This window comes from Anser brachyrhynchus, assembly GCF_964034855.1.
Source record: "Anser brachyrhynchus genome assembly, chromosome: 4".
NCBI lineage: Eukaryota > Metazoa > Chordata > Aves > Anseriformes > Anatidae > Anser > Anser brachyrhynchus.
Window position 1 is genome coordinate 14,016,408 of NC_137698.1, and position 20,457 is coordinate 14,036,864.

General features: G+C 44.0%; 2 protein-coding genes across 12 annotated transcripts in view; one reads left to right on the plus strand and one right to left on the minus strand.

The window, feature by feature from the left end:
• Window positions 1-20,457, minus strand: part of LOC308195067 (uncharacterized protein) — a 1,623,621-nt gene that overhangs the window by 1,599,403 nt on the left and 3,761 nt on the right. The window lies entirely within an intron of this gene.
• Window positions 1-20,457, plus strand: part of LOC308195061 (uncharacterized protein) — a 535,750-nt gene that overhangs the window by 167,317 nt on the left and 347,976 nt on the right. The window lies entirely within an intron of this gene.

Below are 20,457 nucleotides of genomic sequence, written 5' to 3' on the forward strand. Positions count from 1 at the left end.
TTAGTTATTTTACTTAAAAGTCTGCTTTTTATGTTTGTAAGTGAAAAGATTACAAGTGGTGATGCACAGGGCTAAAACCACTAATTGTTAGCCAGATTATGCTGCAGACACGCTCGTCCCTGTGTGGAAGGAACCATAGTTAAAACCAGGCTGTAAAATGTACTTAATGGACTTTAGAACACCTTTTTCAAGCTTTTCTTAGTCAATCTTAACATTTTAATTTATAACTAAAAATCCTTTTAAATTGTCAAAAGGACTCTTTCCTTAGAGCAGGTTTGTTGGTTTGTCTTGCACAAGGCACTGGAGTATTATTGCTGGTGGGGGTCAAATCTCACAAAATGGCATTTGCATATACACATTGCACTTCAATTGCAGTTCATTTTGCCTGCACCTGGGTCTGCTTTTAACTTGCCACAGGTAAAATTTCCTTTTTGGCAGCAAGCCAGTGCAAAATTATGCAGATTCAAATCTTAGCGAGACTTTGTGCTGAGTCTTCACATGAGGGTAGAATTTATAATAGAAAACATAGTGGTGGAACAGGAAGAATATAAGTACCTAGCCCGATAGCATGTCATGGGAACATGTTGTTTATTCATTTTCTTACTATCTCTCTGTCTGGGAAGTTTCAGTCTTCCAGTGGGAGAGGAGAGACACAGACATGTAAGACAGATGCAAGTGAGATGTAACACATTGTGAGTACAAATGATTGCTTTGAAAATGTCTGAAACTCCACAATGTGGCGAAAAACGTCCTTGTAGCCATCTGACAAGCGTGCACGGAATTGGGCTTGAAAATATATTCTGATCTCCAATGGTCAGTGAGAGAAAGGAGACAAATGTACAGCAAAATTTAACATGCTATTTTCCATGAATAATTCAAGTTGAGCTTGTATATACCAACCAGTGTTTGTTCCAGCAGCCGTCAAGCTCATAAGCATGAGCTGGTTTCTGTATGTGTTGGTTTATATCCATAAGGTTCTCATATGTACATTTCCCTTTCTGCTCCATGCTTTTTGAAAACATAAAGCTTCTAAAGACGTGGAAAATAGCAGGGCTGATTAGCCCTGAACTGCTCAGGCAGTCGGACTTGATCTTTGTAGGTCCCTTCGAACTGCTCTGTTCTGTTCTAATATCTTGTGTTCACTCTTTAAGCAGCTTCCATTTGTTTGCTAGTAAACTGATTTTGCAGTGAGTGGAGAAGGGAAACAACCTCCTTTGTATAGCTTTGTTGCCAGTGGCTATCTTGTGTGCTTTCTTCGTGGTCTGGCACAAGTCTTTGTCTTTGGTTTCCTCAGTGGGATGGGATTTGTACTCACCCCTTCCTTCCAGCATCAAGAGGAGGTGAACTTCTGCAGCTGTTTATTAAATCTGCTTGTTGGCTGGTGGTATCTATTTGTCTAGCTGGCTGATCCAGGTATTTGTAAAGTTCTCTGTAAAGTGGAGTGTTTCTTGCTTTAGGAAATAAAATGGATGAATTCCCCGTTTTTGTAGAAATACAGGTCACGAATCTAGCTTCACGGCAACCTTGTACAATTCCTGCCATTGTCAAGGAGAGGGAGATCCGGGAAGATGTTTCCCTGCCATTCATCATCTTTAGTGGTGGTTTTCCATTTGAGAAAACAAAAAAGCAACAGCTTTTTTTTTTCCCCTCATATTCTTAGTTAATTGATCCTCCTTATCTGCTGTGTTTCTCTTGTAAAAAAAGGTAGAAAGTTTCACATGATGGAATGGGCTGTGCTGAATTTTAGTACAGGTAGTAACTACAGTGGTGCCTTCCAGTGAAAGCCTCTGAATCTCTTGATGGGAACAGGCATTTCCTGCATCTGGCCATAGTAAGACATCTGATACATGTAGCGCCGCAGTCCTTCCCTCCCTCAAATCAGTTCAAAATTGATTATACAAATCTAAGGCAAATCTGATCTAGCAGGCAAGCTGCAGATAAAATGCTAAACAAGCCTGCAGGATTGCCAGCTGTGGCATTTAAGTATTACAAATATGCCCACCTCTCCAGCTGATCATTTCCCAAAGGAAGTGGCTGGAATATGCTTAGAATAGATTCCCTCACAATCTGAGATGTATCATGGTTTTTTCTTTTCATTGACCTGCAGCTTGAAACAGTGAAAACTGTTCTAATTGAAGCTGTGGTGTTTTCATGCTGTCATTGATTTCTGTAAAGAAGCACAGAGGCAAGGCACCTTCCTGTTATTGACCATGGCTTCCTCTGGTAGGGAAGTCCTGCTGGATGGAGAGCAGAGGGAGATGGGTTGGGGTGACAGCTTTGCTAACTGGGCCGAGTTAAAGCAGAGATGATGGGCACCACAGAGGACCAAAATGATCAAATTTGCACAGGCTGCTCTTACATTTGGTTCAGAGAAGTCTGAACTGGGTTAGAGTGTTAACGTTTTCAGTAGCTGAATCTTAGGGGGAAAAAGCATGAGTCAGAAGACTTTGGGCATCACAGCCCTGCCTGAGCGTGAAGTCCCAGAGCGTGTCCCCAGCTGAGCTCATGCATCCCTGGTTCGTGTCCAGTGCAGTGGTGTGGTTTCAACTAAATGTGGGACAAGTGCTAGACTTGTGGGCTTCCCTTTCTGAGAAGGACTTGCTCAGTTCCCAGGCTGGTAACTATTTTTGCATGGGACGATGCCTTCCCCGTTCATTTTCCAAGCAGCAGATTTGAAAGGTGTTTCTCCTATTTTTAGGGGACCTTTTTAAAAAGCACCGTTTCACGTTGGTACAGGGCAGGAAAAAAAAAATACTAAAACTTCAAAAACGTCCCCAAACCAGGATGATTGTTTCCTTCAGCACGAATTAGGGTAAAGCATAGCAATAGTGCTACTATCGAATTAGTTTGGTGCATACTCCTGCATATAAGTTGAAATGTATTTCCTGCCAGCACTTCTGGGAAAAATTTCTGAACTTGCATCTTTAGAGGAAGCGAGGACACATCTCCAAAAGGAATTGATATAAACGCTCAGGCATACAATGGTAGCAAGTGTCTCTGCATTATTTGCCTTTAATGAGAACAAACCGTCGTTGGCATCGTTTCCAGGCAACTACCAAGAAATGCTTAACCTTACGTGGGGGTCTCGCAAGCCACACATTAAAGCAGGTAACGGATGGCTTTACAACGAAACTAGCTTGAGAGAGCAAGCAGAAAGTGTTTATTTAATCTTAGTTTTAATTAGCATTTTTCCTGTTTTTTTTTTTCCGAGCAATTATTTTTCTGTCAAAGACTTGCTTCACTTAACTAGGAGAATCAAGTAAAAGGTTATATTTTTTGTGTTCTGGTTATATTTAATCAGCTGAGAAATACTGTAGGCTACAGGAGGTACTGTGGGGTCATTTGGAAAGATGTGGACAGTTTGAGAGAGTTCCCTTGTAACGAAAATGGGAAGAGCCAGTAGGCAAAGTGGAATTCCAGAGGCTCCGAGAGGCTGGAGTCTCATCATGCATCGTGTGCACTGCACATGGTCATCTGTTTTAACAGGCTACAGCCTAAATCAATAAAGGACTGACAGAGCATTGAGGGTACAGTAATGAGTAAACCAACTTGCAGCAGGTTACTGTCTTTCCCAAGTCCCAAACAGCATCTTGTGAACAGAGTGAGGCTTCAAAAATATAATTCAGCCTGGCTTTGAAGTTGCTTTTCACTGATTTTATGAAATAGTTGATATGTGATATCAAGTGTTACTGTGCTCCACGTTTGGCAGCATCTTAAGTTAATTTTTGTGGTTGTATTAGAACGTGATCATCAACATGTTTTCCATCCCCACTTCTAAATGGTGCTTGAAGACTAAGCTGGCAAATAACTGGAATTTCTCTTTGGCAATTCACTAAAGTTTACAATTTCTCATCACAGCACTGTTAACTTTGGTGTGAAGCAATAAAATAGCATGCTGTGAGCAAACCCTACCCGCAAAGAATATTCCTGTTCCTGCAGTAATCAATGTGAACACTTTCCATGTTTGTCCAAGCGTTAAGATTGGCCATTAGGTAAGTGGCTAGATAGCAACTTGTGGCTCTGCTGAATCCGTGAGGCTTTCTCAGTGCACCTTTGTCCTTAGACAGAGAATCCACAGCCATAGATGACCCAGTAGAAGGTCTTCCTGCTGTGCAACCAGGTAGCTGGTGGAGTATTTAGTAATCTGAAACAGAAATGGCCAACAGCAGTAGCAAAATCTCTCCAGTATGTTTGCTTGCCCGGTTCCCTCAGCCTCCAGGGGACATGGAGGGAAAGTGGAGAGAGGTTCAATATGAGAGATTCTTGTAGACAGCCATGTTTAGGTTACACTAATTGCCGTGCTCTTCTGGCAAGTGAAAATTTTCCGATGGCAACGTGTTCCCAAAAACCTGAAACCAAAGCAGTCCTGCTTTCTTGATCTCTGCCAAGATAGGCTTTGCTGCCTTATCTATGCCAATACACAGGTGTGATGTCTTTTTTACTTCTAGCAAGAAATTCATGTAAGGCCTTGCACAGTGTAGCCTAAAGTGAGAAAGAGATTTGTCATTTTTTGACAATAATTCACATAGACTCCAAAACAAATGTACTTCTGAACAGTGACTCTGTGAACAATAAAGCAAACACTCTCAACTACCTACCAACCCATCCATCTTTTTAAATCATGTCAGCAGACTTCAAATTGTTCCCCAAGTTTTATTGTTTCGTAGAGAAGGAAATAATTTGTGGTGAAATACACTGAGCCATTGAACTTTGCAATTGTTTATTACTTGGTCTTGATTTCTTGCACATTCCCTCTTCATCATTTCCCTGTCATTTGTTTTAGGTGGCGTGGTTTATTCTCTCTTCGTAGCTATCTAAATTGCATAGGTAAATTTGTAAGTTGAACTGCACAGCCTCTCTGCTAGCAATAGCATCCACCCCCTGTTTGTAAAATTTGTGGTAGTGCAGTGTGCGTGATTTTGTCGTAGGCTAGGTGTGAATTCTTCCTTCTATCAAGAAAAACACGTTTATGCAGTCGTGTGAAGCTTGCTGGCAAGGAGACAAGTCAGGCTTTTGTTTGAACTGGACGGCTGATGAACAGACTTTTTTAGAAAGTAAGCTGGACGCAAAGTAGTTGGCATGGCAGGTAAGGTAAGCTTTATGCCATGAGGAAGATCTTGTGGTGCAAGAACAACTCTGGTCGGGGTCATTTCTGCGACGTGAGGGAGAGAGAGGTGACTGTCTGAGCCGAGTCTGCTGCTGCTTCTCCCACATTGTCATCACTGTTATAAATGAGTGCCCTAATTAGAACCGAGGGAATTTATGGGCAGATATGAAAATGTGGTTACTATAGTTACCAGGTGCTCCGGCTCAGTTGGGAAATGTTGCTAATATAATGATAGCCCAAGGGTAAGCACATGAGGCAAATGATGAACAAGCCCCCCTGCTCCAGGAGAAAATCTTCTGCTTTGCACGTTGTTTCGTGGCTTGTTCTGCAAACCAACATCCACCACTGCAGTTCGTTTTCTGTTCACTTTCTTTCAGGGGAGTGATTTTTGCTAAGGATAAGCAGCTCTGGGGAACAGAAAGTGCAAAAATGAAATAGCATTTAGAGCAAGGTTACAGATCTATTTACATATGCTTTAAAGCTTTCTGCTAAAATCCCTCACCACTCCTCTGTACACAGTCTAGACCGCAAGGCAGGCTATGTGCACCTCCACGAGCTCAGAAATAAAATTTCTCTTGTGTACTTTCTCTGTTCACCCTAATTCCAGCAATGACCCTCGATGCCTGTCTCAGCCTATGGACACGGAAGGAGGAGAATGAGCAGTGAATTGGCTTTCCCCTTGCCCAAAATGAGGGGTATCTCAGTGTCTTGCTGCTTCAGTCCAACTGCTGGCATTAGCCACCAGGTTTGGATTCAAGGAGAAAAATGGCATTTTAAGTGATAAAGCCCTACAGATGTGGTTGGAGAGGCCTCTTGCTTGGTGCTGCCTACAGGCAGGATTACACAGGTTATTACTGTTTGCTACAGGGAAAGGAAGAATTGTGGAGTCAGATTAATTCCCACTGCAATTTCTCTGAAGTCAACGAGGTGACACTACTGATTGCTTTGACATAGATTTTTCAGTCCTGAGTAATTACCTGGCCCTTTAGAAAAAATACAGGAGTAGACAGAAAATCAGAACAGCTGCTGCTAAGGGAGCTGATCCCCACCACCTTAAACAGCGCTGACAAGGAGTTGCTCTCTGGTTTTGGAGGAAGCCTGCAAGAGGAGAAAGCCTAAAACATTTACATCCTGCTCAACCAGAGAGAAGCTTCAGCTCTACGTAGCAGTTTCCAGCATGTTGCCTCCCACTTGTTATTGATGGAAAACACAAAACTTTTTCTGTGAGGTGTGCTGAATCCTGTGATTCCTTACATGAGCACAAGGACTGACTCTGGTGATGTTACAGGGTAGCAGACAACAGCTGCAGCAGAGGTCAGGTCAACGTTAGCACCGTCACAGGCCAAGCAAGCACCGGCTCCTCTCTAGGGCTCACTTCAGGCTGACAACCACAAGGCTCTTTGAGCTTTCTAAAGCCAAAAGGCAGAGACTATTGCCTATCCCATTTAGTCTCAGATACCTGGTTGAGGTCCTTTAATCAGACACTATAACCACCGTCTTAAACCTTGGAGAGAGAGATTGGAGATCCAGAGCACGATTTGTTTACCCGAAGGTCTGAACTGCAGCCTGGTATCCCTGTCTCTCCGTTGGCTAAAGATGCTAAAAGGCTTTGAACACAGTTGCTTCAGCTCGGATCTTAGTCACAGTCACGGCTGCCTTGATGAACCTGGCCATTCTGAATGGCTTAAATGAATTTGGAAGGTGGTTTTGCTTCATCAGCAAGAAGGTGAGGTACTGGCTTCTGTCTTAAGCCTTCCCCCAGGAGGGTGCGTGTGCCGAGGTGCAATGAGTGGGCTTTAAAATTTCGCAAAGTGCACATGAAAAGGCATCTGAGTTGGCAGTGCCTCGTTTCTGTAAACACTTCCCTTTCTACCCAGAGCTTTCCGGAGTGCTGTGCCAGCACCAGATGTAGATGAATCAGGTTTTAAGTGTAAGTAGCCAGCCAGAGATTACGTGAGGATCTAAGAGCTGCTGCTTTGCTGTCGGCTCCAAGCATTGCAGTGGTTACAGAGGGCCCATCTGCTGCAGCCTGCGATCCCATACAGAGGAGAAAACCCAACTTATCCTTTCTGAAGATAGTCCTTTACTGGGTGACCTGGGGCATGGCTGACAACCTCAGGGTCTGTTGTTATAGTCCAGCTGCTGTTCCTCGTCATCCGCTGTTTGCAGTGAGATGTGGTTGCCTGCCACAGCTCATTTTTCCTGTAGTTGGGCCCACCACAGTTTGCCCAAATGGGGGGAATAGAAAATATTTTTAAAAATAGATATGCAGTAATAATGCGGGTGAGAATTCCTTTCTTGTGATGCAAGAGATGACACTGAAATTAAAGTGCCAAAGATGCCTGCTGTCTTAAGATAACCTAGATGGACTGTTGGTCTGACCCTAGTAATAGCACATCTCCCTCTCTTTTGTTTTGTGGACTCAATCCCCAAACCAAGGATAAAAGAAAGTAGTCTAGTTGTTTGGTTGGATTTTAATTTTTGCATGTTTTAAAGCATACACTGAATAGTTAATTTTACCAAAAATAAAATCATTTTAAACTAAAAACAAGCAAACAAGAACAAAACAACAGCACTTCCTTTTGCAAAATATTGAGTTTGACTCTTGATCTTCTTAGGATCTTGAATCTGAATGAATTCAGCAGCACTGGCACATGCATAATGGCGGAGTGTTAATGAGGGGGAAATTTCTTTAAAAATATTCAAATAGAGAAATTTTGCTCATCTGCCAGAATCCTTTGCAGTCCCTACTCTTGTGACGACACGGGAGAAATCCCATCTTCCTCATGTTATTAAGATCTGTGGCAACTACTGTGTGCTGAATCTCTCTGTCTTTGCTAAGCTGATTACACAGATTCCCCCCCCAAAAAAATTAATATCATGTTATAGATACTCTAATTACAATGCTGGGTTTCTCTTCACAACATGAATGCAGCACCCGGGCTTTGCCTGACAGTGTGCATCTCTTTAATTGTGTTGGATAGTTCCACTGTTTGAATTTTGGATTGGACAGGTGGCACGAGCCAATATTTTATTCTTTGGGGTTTAGTGAGAACCAGCTGCCAGACTGTGGGTAAGCTGTGAAAACGCTCTTCTGTAGAGCTTGGCTATTTATCTTGGCCACATCTTTAATGCCAAAACAGTCCAGGAGCATCTCGCTCTCATGTGGTCTATCAGCCTTGAAATAGTGTTGTAGCTCAGGCTGCAGACCCAACAAAACTAATTTTCTCCATACAATTTCTACAGGTTTTGGTCTTGCAGAATGTTTTGAAGTGCAGTATCCACAGCAGCCTGAACAGCAGTTTGTCTGTCTGTTTTCCTTCTTTGGAAGACAAAATCCAAGAGCCCTTCAGTCTCTGAGGACACAGAAAAGGGCCTTTTGCTCCAATGGCTGAACTGCTATAATACTCCGGACAAGGGTATTAAATGGCAGTAAGGCAGATTTGCATCCTGCCGAGTTTTCTGGGTTAGCATGGAGTATGAGTCTGACAAACTGGTTGACTAAGACTGGGTAAGTACACACCTCATTTTCACACCTCCTGTTAGCACCGAGAAAAACAAGCCTGGATCTGAAAAACAAGCTAGCTGCGAAATGATCTCCCATCTCTAAAAATGTTCAGGATGTCAACGCTTTGTCACTTTGGTCTCAGCTGGAGCTAAGGCTGCTGCAAAGTCCTCCTTTACATCTCTCAATGTCTGCTGTTTCTCAGGTGGCTGGGGCCATATGGATTCTCCAGCTACAAGGTGGAGCTGCTCTAGGTGGTGTTTTCAAAATCAAGTCAGTTCATGCCATAAACGAACTTAAAGACTGGTGACTTTGAAAGCCTCTGCAAATCAGAAATCTGGTAGCTGAGACATGCAGAACAACCTGGACAAAGCCAAAAGTTGTATAGGGCTCCTGCAGGCAGGGTAAGGACCTTGTGCACCATACTATCAGCTGCTGTGAGATTCAGGAGCTTTTTGTCAGTAAGTTCGTCTGGAAGTTGAGAAACATTTTCTAAGCAGTTTTACCAAAATTAAAGAGCCCAGATAAGTCACTACCATTCTGACAGTTCATTTAGGAATTAAGGAGAGGAATAAGCACTGCTGCTGTCAGTATTTTTTTTGCTGATTTCTTACAGACGTGAGCTCAGGCACACTGTGCTGCTATTTCTTCATTCGTCCTCCTGTTTTCTTGGTTCTACCTTTCGTAGATAACTTCTGAATTCTTTTTCCACTTGTAACCACGTATAACACAAGGGTATAAAGCACAGAAGTAATGAAGCTTCTGTGATAAGGTTGGTCAGACATGGGAAGGTGAGATACAGTTTTGTATATCTTGCCAAAAGGGCACGCACCACCACCAGTTGCAGCGAAGCAGTGTTGTAGAAAGGTGTCCTGACAGCAGGAGAAGTATGTAGACATCAGCAAAGTCAGCCAAAACGATGGAACTACTCAGGAATGCAGATTTTCAGTAATAGTTCTATATGAGTGACTCACTTTCAGAAGAAATAATTAAAGAAAAAAAACATCTTAAACAAAATAATAGTATATGTCACCTGTGACAATACAATGCCTATGAAGTTATACCCTCTGAAAGCATTTTTACCAAGTGAACTATGAAGCCAGGCATTCACTTAAGGAAGTAACATAGAATTTCTTCTGAAATAGACTTGTTTTTACATTAAATGCTGTTTTATAAAGAACTTGAGAGATTTGTGGGAACATCCTCAGCATGCATGTTTCTGCTTAATTCCTGTTTCTAGCTATAAAAATGTGCTGTTTGCCAGTGGAGCAAGCTGGTGCCGTTGGGTGTATGTTATACATACAGCTCACGGAAAGGTGTTATAATCAGCTTATTCATCATTGTCTTGAATTTCCATTCCTTGAATGTTTAATTTTTTTTTCTGATAGTGATCCCATACATGCTATATAGACTGCCACATACCTGAATTATAATTAGCAATTGCTCACGCATGCAGAGGCAGTGTAACAAATAGCATGAGCTCACTGGAGTGATGTCTTATCCACGTGCTTGCGTAATGATGTCACACACAGTCCAATCTGAAATCTAGCCTTGTTCTTTCTCATTCATGTCACCCCTCAAGTACAGCTGCATGACTTGTGAAATGGCTGTTAAATATACCAAAATATTTCATGGTTTATTTGGTACAATTACTAAGTGCTTAGTGTCCTCTGAAAGGATAAAAAATATTTGGAAGCATCTAGATGAGCATGATAGGAGACAAAACAGCTTCATCTCTGTAAAACGTTCCCTACCTTTTTTGGAAAGGAAAGACCTGGAAAAGGGTTGGTAGTTACCATCTAGAGGTGGGCCTTTCCATTAGAGTTCTTTTTGGGGGTACTTTTATCTATCTGTTGGAGAGGTAGGATGTTAGAGGACCGTAATCCCTAAATGTCTGGGTAGGATTCAAGTTGGAGAAAGCAAAAGGTGGCTGGTATCTGAGTTCTGTCAGAGCTCCCATCAGCTGTGGTGAGTAAATTAAACAGTAGCAGAGAGTGGATTTGGGCTCTTTGGCCAGCTGGCAGGACTTGGTCTCGTCCACGTGGCTGAACTCCTTGGACATGGAAATTGGATGCTGGATGTAGTTTCTGGGCTGTGGTAATGGCAGAATTTGGGAAATGCCTTGTTGGCATAGGCTAAAGTGTGCTGGAGCTGTTCTGCAGATGTAGGAGCTGATGGTTAGGCTCCAGTGTCCAGAAGTGTTTCCTGGCACTGTATTTTTGACTTGTGCAGCTCCAACCTGCCTGTCTGCCTCTGGATACTTGTATTTATTCAGCCAGCCTGTTATTTCAGAGATCCCAGTTATCATATAGTCAGAAATCTGGCATGTTGTGAGAAGCACTTAGTGTTTGAAAATACCTTAAACTTTTCCCTGACTTTCTGAACCTGACTTAGGCAAATCCTCATTAGTCTTGTTAATGACATGAGGTGCCTACAGAGCTGGGAGAGGGGAAGTTGCTTTGCAGTGGTAACAACTGATGTTTTGCAAGTCAGACATGTCACAGAGCTGTGACCCTTTGGAGCTTGCAGCTTCTTCCTATCAAAAAAGGGAAAGCTCACAGGTGGTAGTGTGGAAGGAGCATCATCAAGCAGCCAGATTCTGGAGTCAAACAGTTGTCTTTCAAAACGTGTCCTAGCTTTTAACCTCTTGAACCAAGAACATGGCAAATCAAATGGAAAACACATGGTTCGCTGCTCTTGGTTTTGATAGCATCAGGAAGGGGAATCAAAGATTAATGGGTGTAACTATTTTCTAAGCCTATCTGTAATGCTTTTAGCTCGGTTTCCAGTGAAAGTAGTGTGTCTGTAGTAACCCTCTTCTGTTGTTTTTTCATCCTCAGTAATTCTTCCTCTGACCAAGTTTAAACAAAGGTGACAAGTATGTTAGTCCTTACACATTTTATCTAGCCACATATAGAAGAGAGTCTTGTTAGTGTCTCCAACAAGGAAGGACAATGTCTGAACTCAGCAAAAAAAAGGAGCAGAGATTGCACAAGGATGAGTGTTCCTGTAAAGACCGCAAGTGAAGGAAGAGCTTCACAGTGGGTTTTCTCCTTAATCGGCTGAGGTCCTTAGGAAAAGATGGCTCAAAACCTGCCTTTCAGGCACTCAAGGAAAGGTTATATGTTTAGAAAAAACAGCGTATGTAAGGATGTGACCAAGGGTGTAGGCCTTTACGAGTGCCAAGAATTTGCAGAACAATCTCTGTAATTTGTAGCAACAATGCTGTCCCACAAAGGCTTTGCTTCATCTGCAGTTGCATCGTGTTTGGTGGTAATATTAGTAATTTTCAATGTTCATGTGGTGCATTTAGCTGAAAAAGGGAAGCTGAGAGACTTCCAGAGACTTTTCTTCCTCTGTATTTCATCACTATTGTCGCTGCTGGCACTGTCTTAATTCAAACACTGTGACTCGTGTGGATCCCCATCACATGGAGTGTATGTTCAGTACCGAGGCAAGCTTTCCTAGGTTTGATGGGGACCCACTAAAGACCAAGCTTGAGCATCTTTATTCTTATTAGAACAATGCCGTGTCCTCCCCTGATCGTGGCCTGAATTTTCTGGCCAGTTACCCAGGGTCATTTGACACACAGGTACTGGATTTGCAGTAGGGTGAACCTGGGGCCGCTAATGATGCTTGCATCCAAGAGAGACAATGAAAATGAGCTCTGGCTCTTAGCCATTTTGGTTTGCTATTATTTTGGACGATTGGCCATGAATCAAGTTCAAGCCAAATTGCACATGCGCCACCGAGAACTGCAAGTAAAAGGTCTCCGATAAAATTAGCAGAGGAGCCGCTAGCCTCGTGCAGCTCAGGTGAGCCAGCATTGCCTACCTGCCCCTAAATGTCAGCACCACTCGTCCTGCCTCTGCACTGCTTTACGGCTGAGAGCACAAAGCCTTGGCAGTGCTTGACTGCTGCTGTACGCTTTGCCTTCCTGCATTTTGGCATTTTGTGAGCGTGCCGGCTGACCTCTAAAGGTTTGACGGCGGGGACTGATGTCTGTTATGGCTCCGACAGCAAGCAGGTAGCAATGGGGAGGCTCTTCTGCATTGTCCTTCAAGCGACCTTTGCCATTGCTGGAGGAGAGAGGCTTCTTTCGCTGGCTTCTTGGCAGCAGTGCAGGAGGGCTTGGAAATTATAGGCATCTGCCCCAGGGACTCCGCTTGGACCAGTTTCAAGAGGGGAAGGGGCATGACAGTAAAAAAAAACATAACACAAGAGTTTGTTCTGGAAATGGTAGAGGACTGGGCAGCTTCTATTCCAGACCCCGGAGCTGTGAGGTTTTGTGTGTTTGTCAATAATCAGGAGAGGGGACGCATCGCTTCTCTCTAATGGTCTCTTTAATTTTCTTTAATCGAGGGAATGACACTTTTTGTAGAAATTTCTCTCCACTGGGCAGGCTAACACTCCCAAAAGCTGCTTCGGGCATTTTGTGCAGTAGTGGAATGAATGGGAGAAGTGCCTCTGCCTGCACTGCGTTTATTCTTTGCCTCCTCCTCGAGGGGAAGGTTAGTGTATTGCAACATGATTAAGGGCAACAGAATCTTGCCCTAAATCAAAGAAAGCTTAGGAAGAAATTAAAATTGACTTCCTCAGGCCACATATATTTGTTTGTTTTCTTTACGTGGCCTTTCCCCAATTACGGAGCTCAAGTGCTGTTGGCACGTACAGTCTAATGGGTACTACGGGGCCAGCAGCATGATGGATTTTAATGTCACAGAGAGAGTACTGAGTGAAGCACATAGGGGGAAAAAAAAAAAGAGAAAAGATCCTTGGATTTCATTGCACAAATAAATGTCAGAATGAAACAGGTCTGGCATCACTTCAGCTCCCTGCTACCCAAAGTCAATCAGAGAGAGACAGTCATAGAAGCAAGAAATACTGTACTGCTCGGGTGTGGGTGAAATACGGGGTCTAGAACAAACCTTGTTCACCACTTAAATGCCGCCTGAAACTTCAGACTGGGTTTAGTAGCACTTCAGTTCAGTCTGGGGCTTTTCACCTGGCCTTTCAGCACAGGCAAACAGTCCTGCAGGTTACCAAGCCTGGGTTGGCGCTGTGTCTGCTGCTGTGCTGTGGGACCCAATTTAAGCTTAATTCACCCCTTTTTAAGTCCCGTGCATTTAATGTGAGAGGTGCGTGTCTTACACTGTCATCAGCAGGTCTCGACTATGGTTTTGCATAGTGCCAGTCCCTGTTTCCCAAGCTGAGCCCAGGCATCCCCAGCTCTTGTGTCCAGCTTGGGTGCCTGTCTCTCAAGGGCACAGCAAAGGCAACTCGACGCTTTGCTGTGATGCTGGCTGGCGTGGAGGTAAGGGTATGGACACAGGGGAATTTCGCACCGTGTACCAAATGCAGACCATACAGCTGGCTGCCTGCAGATGTGCTGCTTGCGGTGCTGCTGTTACACAGCAGCTCAAGTCAGCTCCATTCAGTAAAGGTTTAACCTGGACCTGTTTGGCTCAGGGGAGCAGCTATTGCTATTTAGTGGGATTACAGCTATTGCTATTCAGTGGTTTTCACTGGGAAGCCTGTAAGGAGAAAAAGCCTGGGTTTGTTTTGCTTTTCTCCCTCTTCCCCGCTGCTTTCCACAGCCAGGCTGTTCTCTCAGTTGGAGCAAAACATCGTATCTTTAAACTAAAAAAGTAGGATTTAGAAGTACAGTAAAAACTTTCTTTGCAAAACAGATTGCTCGTAAGACCCATTAAAAATGTTTTAGCTAAAATATTCATGAAAGTCCCTGGCAAGGGTACGCTCGTGCCCGGGTCTAGATTTCAAAGCCATTTTTTTCCTTCATTAGTTCTTTCATTTCATGTAATTTCTGCAAGCATTGCAAGGGGCTTAGCATGTCCACCTTGGTCTGGAAACAGTCTAATCTTTATTTGCCAAAATGGTAGTTTAAAACTAGAAACTAGCCTAAGAGCCATCATGTCAATTGAACAAATAATCTTAACAGCTTCCGTGTATCCTGCAAGGTTTTTCTTATTAAAAAAAATAATAAAGAAGCTGAAAGCAAGCACTGAATCTTTCTGTAACCTGGTGGGTACACAGACAATAAAATTGCTTTATATGTGTCCCTCTCTTACCCTTATCTTTCTTCAAAGTATCTAAAGAGGAAGGCAATAAAAACAAATACTTTATAGCATGGTAACCTCTGAACCGCAGTGCTTTAAAGAAGTAGCCATATAATCTAACACAATATGATGGTGCTGTTTCCCTTGCTGAAGCCCTGCTGAAATGTAAGGTGAGAGCTGTGTCCTCTGTGCAGCTTTTGAGCTGCTACTTGAAAATTTGGCTTAGTTAATGTGGTACAGATGTCTAGAGTTACTGGTATAGTGATCCCCTTTGGGGTTGTTTCAATTAATGATTTGGTTTTATGCTGTAGTATTTTAACTGTTTGGGATGGAAATCCCAGTTCCTACATAGTTCATTAATACAATTAGCACAAAACCTTAGTGCAGAACAGAATGGTGTGAATACCTTTTTTTTTTTTTTTTCATGGGTGAGATAAGGAAAAAAGTAATTAAAAAACTCTGGTTGTCCTAGTTGAAAGAAAGAAAAGCCCAGTGTGTTGAAAGAACTTATTTGACCCAAGTCACTGAAATTCAGAGTTTCAAGCATAGCATTTATCTTGAAATTTAAATGATAACTCGTGTTGATCAGAAGTATTGTCTTTACTTCTGGGCACTTGCAGAATTCACCCATTCCTCTTTTCATCCTCCTCCCCCCCCTTGTTTTTGTCAGCATCACTGTGAGTTTGCTTCATTTGCTATTTGGGGCACATGTGATAGGCTCTTTTTAGGTAAAGGATGGCAGTCTCAGAAGATGTCCTTTAAAAACTGCTAATTCAACTGCTAGTGATCACATAGACATACTTAAAAAGTCATTCGTTTCTTAGTTTCTTACACTGCACATGTACTCGTCTTGTTCTTTCCTTTGAAAGCTAAATATTCATTAATAACTTGTACTCTGCACAGGGACAGAGCTGTAACTTCCCATGGGGTCATGAAATCCTTCCTAAAAAAAAGAGTTTGCCTACAAGCTGCCTGATGTGTTTTTTTGGGGGTTGTTCTTTGCTGCCTGGGCAAGTCTCTGCAGCAGCATCCTTCCTGCTGACTCCCTGGGTGCCGCAGACATAGCACTCTGGGACATGAAAGGGGAGGGTGAGTTGGGAGGGGATGTATCACACACTTCTGGGTGAGAAGAAATGGGCCGGATTTACCCATCTCCACGTTTTTATGATCCTGTGTTAGGACAAGAGGATGTTGATAGCACAGCTAAAGAGAGAAAATGTTTCTCAGTAGTACAGCCCTTCAACATCAGGCAAGTGTAAAATTGAGGATGTTTCCAGGGACTCACTAAAAACTTAGCCATCGGGGAGAGATGTGTGTGCCCACCCTCCTGTTCTGACCAGTAAAGAAGATTCCAGGTGTGATTTTTTTTTTTCTTCTGGATTTGTACAAAAAGTACCCCGGCATAAACGTCAACCTGGGAAGGGCTTAGGCAGAAGTGGGGTGGGAGTTCCCTATGGTTTTTTTTTTTTTTTTCTTTTCTTGTACATCTTTTAGCAGAGACATCAGCTGCTTCTGCAGCAAAACAGCAGAAAGCTAGGATGTCACAGTGCTTGATTTGCATCTGATCTTTGATGTCTCCTTTCTGGTAATGAAATTCAGTGAGTTTCCATGTGTCTTTGGTGTCACCAGGTGATTCTCCATGCTCTGGGATGCAGGCTTCAAATTGTTAGCTGTCTAGCAGCAGAGAGCTTCAGTTCATCCCCCAGATGCAGCGCTAGCAAGATTTTTTTTCTGTTTGCTTTGATGACGAGATGGCATCTTTGCCTGTGAAAGACAGTCTGGAAACTTTCCAGCATGGTAGCACAAAAAGGAATTGAATTGATGGTTGGTACTTCTAGACAAGTAAAGGTATAACAATCTGCATCTCACTGGCGGCAAATGAAAGGTAAATATTGTGGGTGGTGCAGTATTGGTAAGGTATGCCCAGGATTTAATCTCTGGTGCTTACACGGCAAAAGTAACCCTTCTGGGCTCCTGCTAGCAATGTAGAAGCAGGGACTGATTGAGAGGGTATCCTGAAGGGCTGAAATTAAGATTTACTCTAACACTCCAACATGTCTTAATTTCCAGGCAGAGGAAATCCTTGGTCACCTTGAGACATGCACCAACAGCAGCTTAGGAGACCAGAAGGAAAGCCACCCTCAAAACATGGTGGTTTTGTCACTCACAGGTCCATGCAGAGATAGAGTAATCAGAAGGTCCTGCAGGTGTTTGGAGGGATGCTTTGACTGTGAGCACCTTTATTCTTGATGTTTCTGGGTCCAATACCAACCTGTAGCTGCTCCACTCTTGCAAAGTCCTTCCAGCAGCAGCGGAGCAGTCTGGGCCTTCTTCAAAGAAGATGTGATAGAGCAATAGCATCTCTGTTTGGCATGTGTCTGTGGAACAGATTGCTTCTGCAACCAGATTATTTCATTTACTTGCTTTCAGTCCATGTTCTCATCTCTTTAAAATGGGCGCTATAATGCTGTCTCATTATGCACAGACTTTATGGGAGAGGTTCAGTAATCATTATGAAAAGGTCAGATGCTTCTGTGAAGGGCACCTATAAATGAGTCTATAAATAAATAGTCTGGAAGCCTTTAGGAGAGGCTAACAACTTATTTATTTTTTACCCTGCTGGTTGCAGGGGATGTATAAAAGCACTAGTGTACTGCTAATTAGTTGAGTATTTGAGTTTTGGTTTGGGGGCACTGAGACACAGCTAAGTGTAGCAATTGGCTTCATACAAGACCTGCCCAGCACTGAGCTCATACCAGTGTGGAACGCAGCTCCATGAGATCTGTGCTTAGCCTTGGTGGGGACTTCATTTCTTAATTGAGAAATGCGTGTGTTTTATTGAGATAATCCTAGGCTGGAAAATGCATGCTCGGCAGCAATGTGGCACCACTTGGCTTGGAGAAGAGCGACTGTTAGCAGTGCTTTTTATTGACTAGTCTGAGTGTTGCTGCTTGTTTGGATACTGTTCAACGGTGTCAGGTCTGGACTTGAATTGCTCAGCTGTCTGGAAAGAAACTGGTTTAATCATAGAATCATTCAGGCTGGAAAAGACCTCTTAAGTTCATATAGTCCAACCTACATTTCTTCACCAATTCTACACTCGGGTGGTGTTTAAGGCAGATGGTAATAAACACCTAATTTACTCTGAGCTCATTCATAAAAAGTTCACTCTTTATGGGGGAAAATATACCTGAGCTTCCTGTATTCCAGCAGGACAGTTAGTTATCTTCATTTATCATCTACCAATGCAGTGTTCTGGCTGTAATGGGAAGGGGTGTGTTGGAACACAAAGTTCTGGAGGATGACAAGAGATGGAGGGAGTCTAAGGGCAACTGGGAAAACAAGGCAGACTGGCCTCAAAAGGGATAGACCAGGAGCAATTTTCTCCTGCACACTCCTCTACAAAATGTTAGGAACTTTCTGGGGTTGAATGTGTCAGAGGCACCAAGAGAAAAAGAAAATACTGACCTAAAAGGTGCTGCTAAGACTGGGGGAAGCAACCCCAAGGGTAAGGCACGTGCTGTCTGGTGTTCCCATTTGATGCCTCTTTGAAAGTCTTCTCCCTGGGGCAACTCATTTAATCACTTTGGTATTTGCTTAGCTTTTCATCACAGGAGTTTCAGCAATTCCAGCTGCAGAGAATCTGACAGACTCGGTGTGGTGTTCACAGACTCTGACACCTGATCCCTACAACACAGCTCCTAAGGAGATCCCGTCCAGCTCATTGATCCAGGGCTGCAGACTGAAGCACAGAAAAGCCGCTTTACTTTAACTGCAGGGCATAGAGTGCTCCCTCCTTTAATCTCCAACCAAGGCAGCTGGAGTTGTACTAGGACGTTTTGGGACTGAATTCCCTTTACATCTTAATCCGTACTGCCCCTTGTTGCAAATCTGCTTAGGCCTCTGACTCTTCATTGTGTCACATAGTTTAATGCCACACAGCATTGTCATTACTTGTCTTAAAGCCCTGAAAGCATTCAGCCAGGCTTGATGTTTATTTTTTAACTGGTTTAAATATCTGGGTTGAAAGAGTGGCCTTTTTGTTTGACAGCCTGATCCCGCCTGGGTTTGTTTTTGTCAATAGTCTGAGGGGAATAGGACTCAAACCTTCAGTTGCTTCATGACAGACAGGCTCATTTCTACACGCCAGGCTTGAGTAGGGTGGTCCTGGGTGTTTGGCTCTTTGTGGGTGGGTTTTTGATGATTGCAACCTTTCTTCTCTTGCTGAATTAAAATCCTGAAAGCCCTTCCGTTCAGAGGGAGAGGAAATGTGAGTTCATGAAGAGAGAGAGCAGGGATTACTTAAAAAGGGAAATGCACCAATGCAGTAGGAAAAGAAAAAAACAAACGTGCTGGCTTTGTTTTTCACTACAAGATGACCGGTCTTAAGAAGGCAGATGTGGTTCATGTCTTATTTTGTCTTCGGTCTATCCACTGTCTGTTATTTTTATCTCAGAATAAGGAATGTTCTCCCACTTTGGCATTTGTATGACTTTGACTGCAGATGCAGAGAACCGCGGGGCAGCCCTTTTCTCTGATGGGGCACTGGGACAATTCAGCCCATAAAGGGAGAGAACACACTGTCTGAAAACTAGGAGGCAACAGGAGCTACAGCAAAAGGTACAGCTGAAGAACACCTGTATTCCTGAGGGCCCACACCGTGGTGTCGAACAAAAGAACTACAAAGGGCTTAGGGCTACAAAGATGGTGAAAGACCTAGAGGGAAAGACGTACGAGGAGTGGCTGAGGTCACTTGGCCTGTTCAGCCTGGAAAGAGAAGGCTGAGGGGAGACCTCATGGTGGCCTACAGCTTCCTCACGAGGGGGAGTGGAGGGGCAGGCGCCGATCTGTTCTCTTTAGTGACCAGTGACAGGACCCGAGGGAATGGTGTCAAGCTGCAATAGGGGAGGTTCAGGCTGGATATCAGGAAGAGCTTCTTCACTGAGAGGGTTGTCACACACTGGAACAGGCTCCCCAGGAACGGCTCATGGTTAACCTTTTGTCCACCAGGACTCCTAGGTCCATCTCCACAGGGCTGCTTTCAAGCAGGCCATCCCCCAGCCTGCCCTGGTGCATGGCATGATTCCTCCCTAGGTGCAGGACCCTGCATTTGCCTCTGTTGCGCTTCGTGAGGTTCCTCTCTGCCCTGCTCTCCAGCCTGTCCAGGTCTCTCTGAACGGCAGCACAGCCTTGCGGTGGATCAGCCGCTCCTCCCAGTTTTGTGCCACCAGCAGCCTTGCTGCAGGACTGGAAGCAGGGCATGTGCGTGCAGAGTTAAGAAGCCAGTAGTGCCAGCACGCTGCTATGCCACCGCTGCTCAGGGCGCTCGGCTGGTATCTCTGCGTGGCACGTGGCTACACTGCGCACGCACAGCAGGTTGTTCCAAACCAGCCCAGCTTGTGGGAAAGGAAATGTGTGAGCCTGGGGCTCTTTCTTCTGCAGAGCTGCATGGCGGTGCACAGAGAGCAGCAGCAGATCCCTCAAAAGGGTGACGCAGACAGCTGCTCCTCGGAAGTAGCAGAAGTCTACAGGTCTCGTGAACCCCTGTTGGCTGGGACCAATGACACCAAAAAAGAGCGGAAAGCGGTTTTACCAGTTGTTTATTATTATCATTGTTCATGTTGTGGCTTCACCTTCAAGCACCTGTTGGGCAGCCTTCCCGTCCTCAGACCGAGACACCCCTTGGGGCTGAGGGCACAAGAGATGGCACCTCCTCATGCTCCAAGGGCAGGGGCAGGTGCTGGGGACGGCAAGGAAGGGCTGGCACA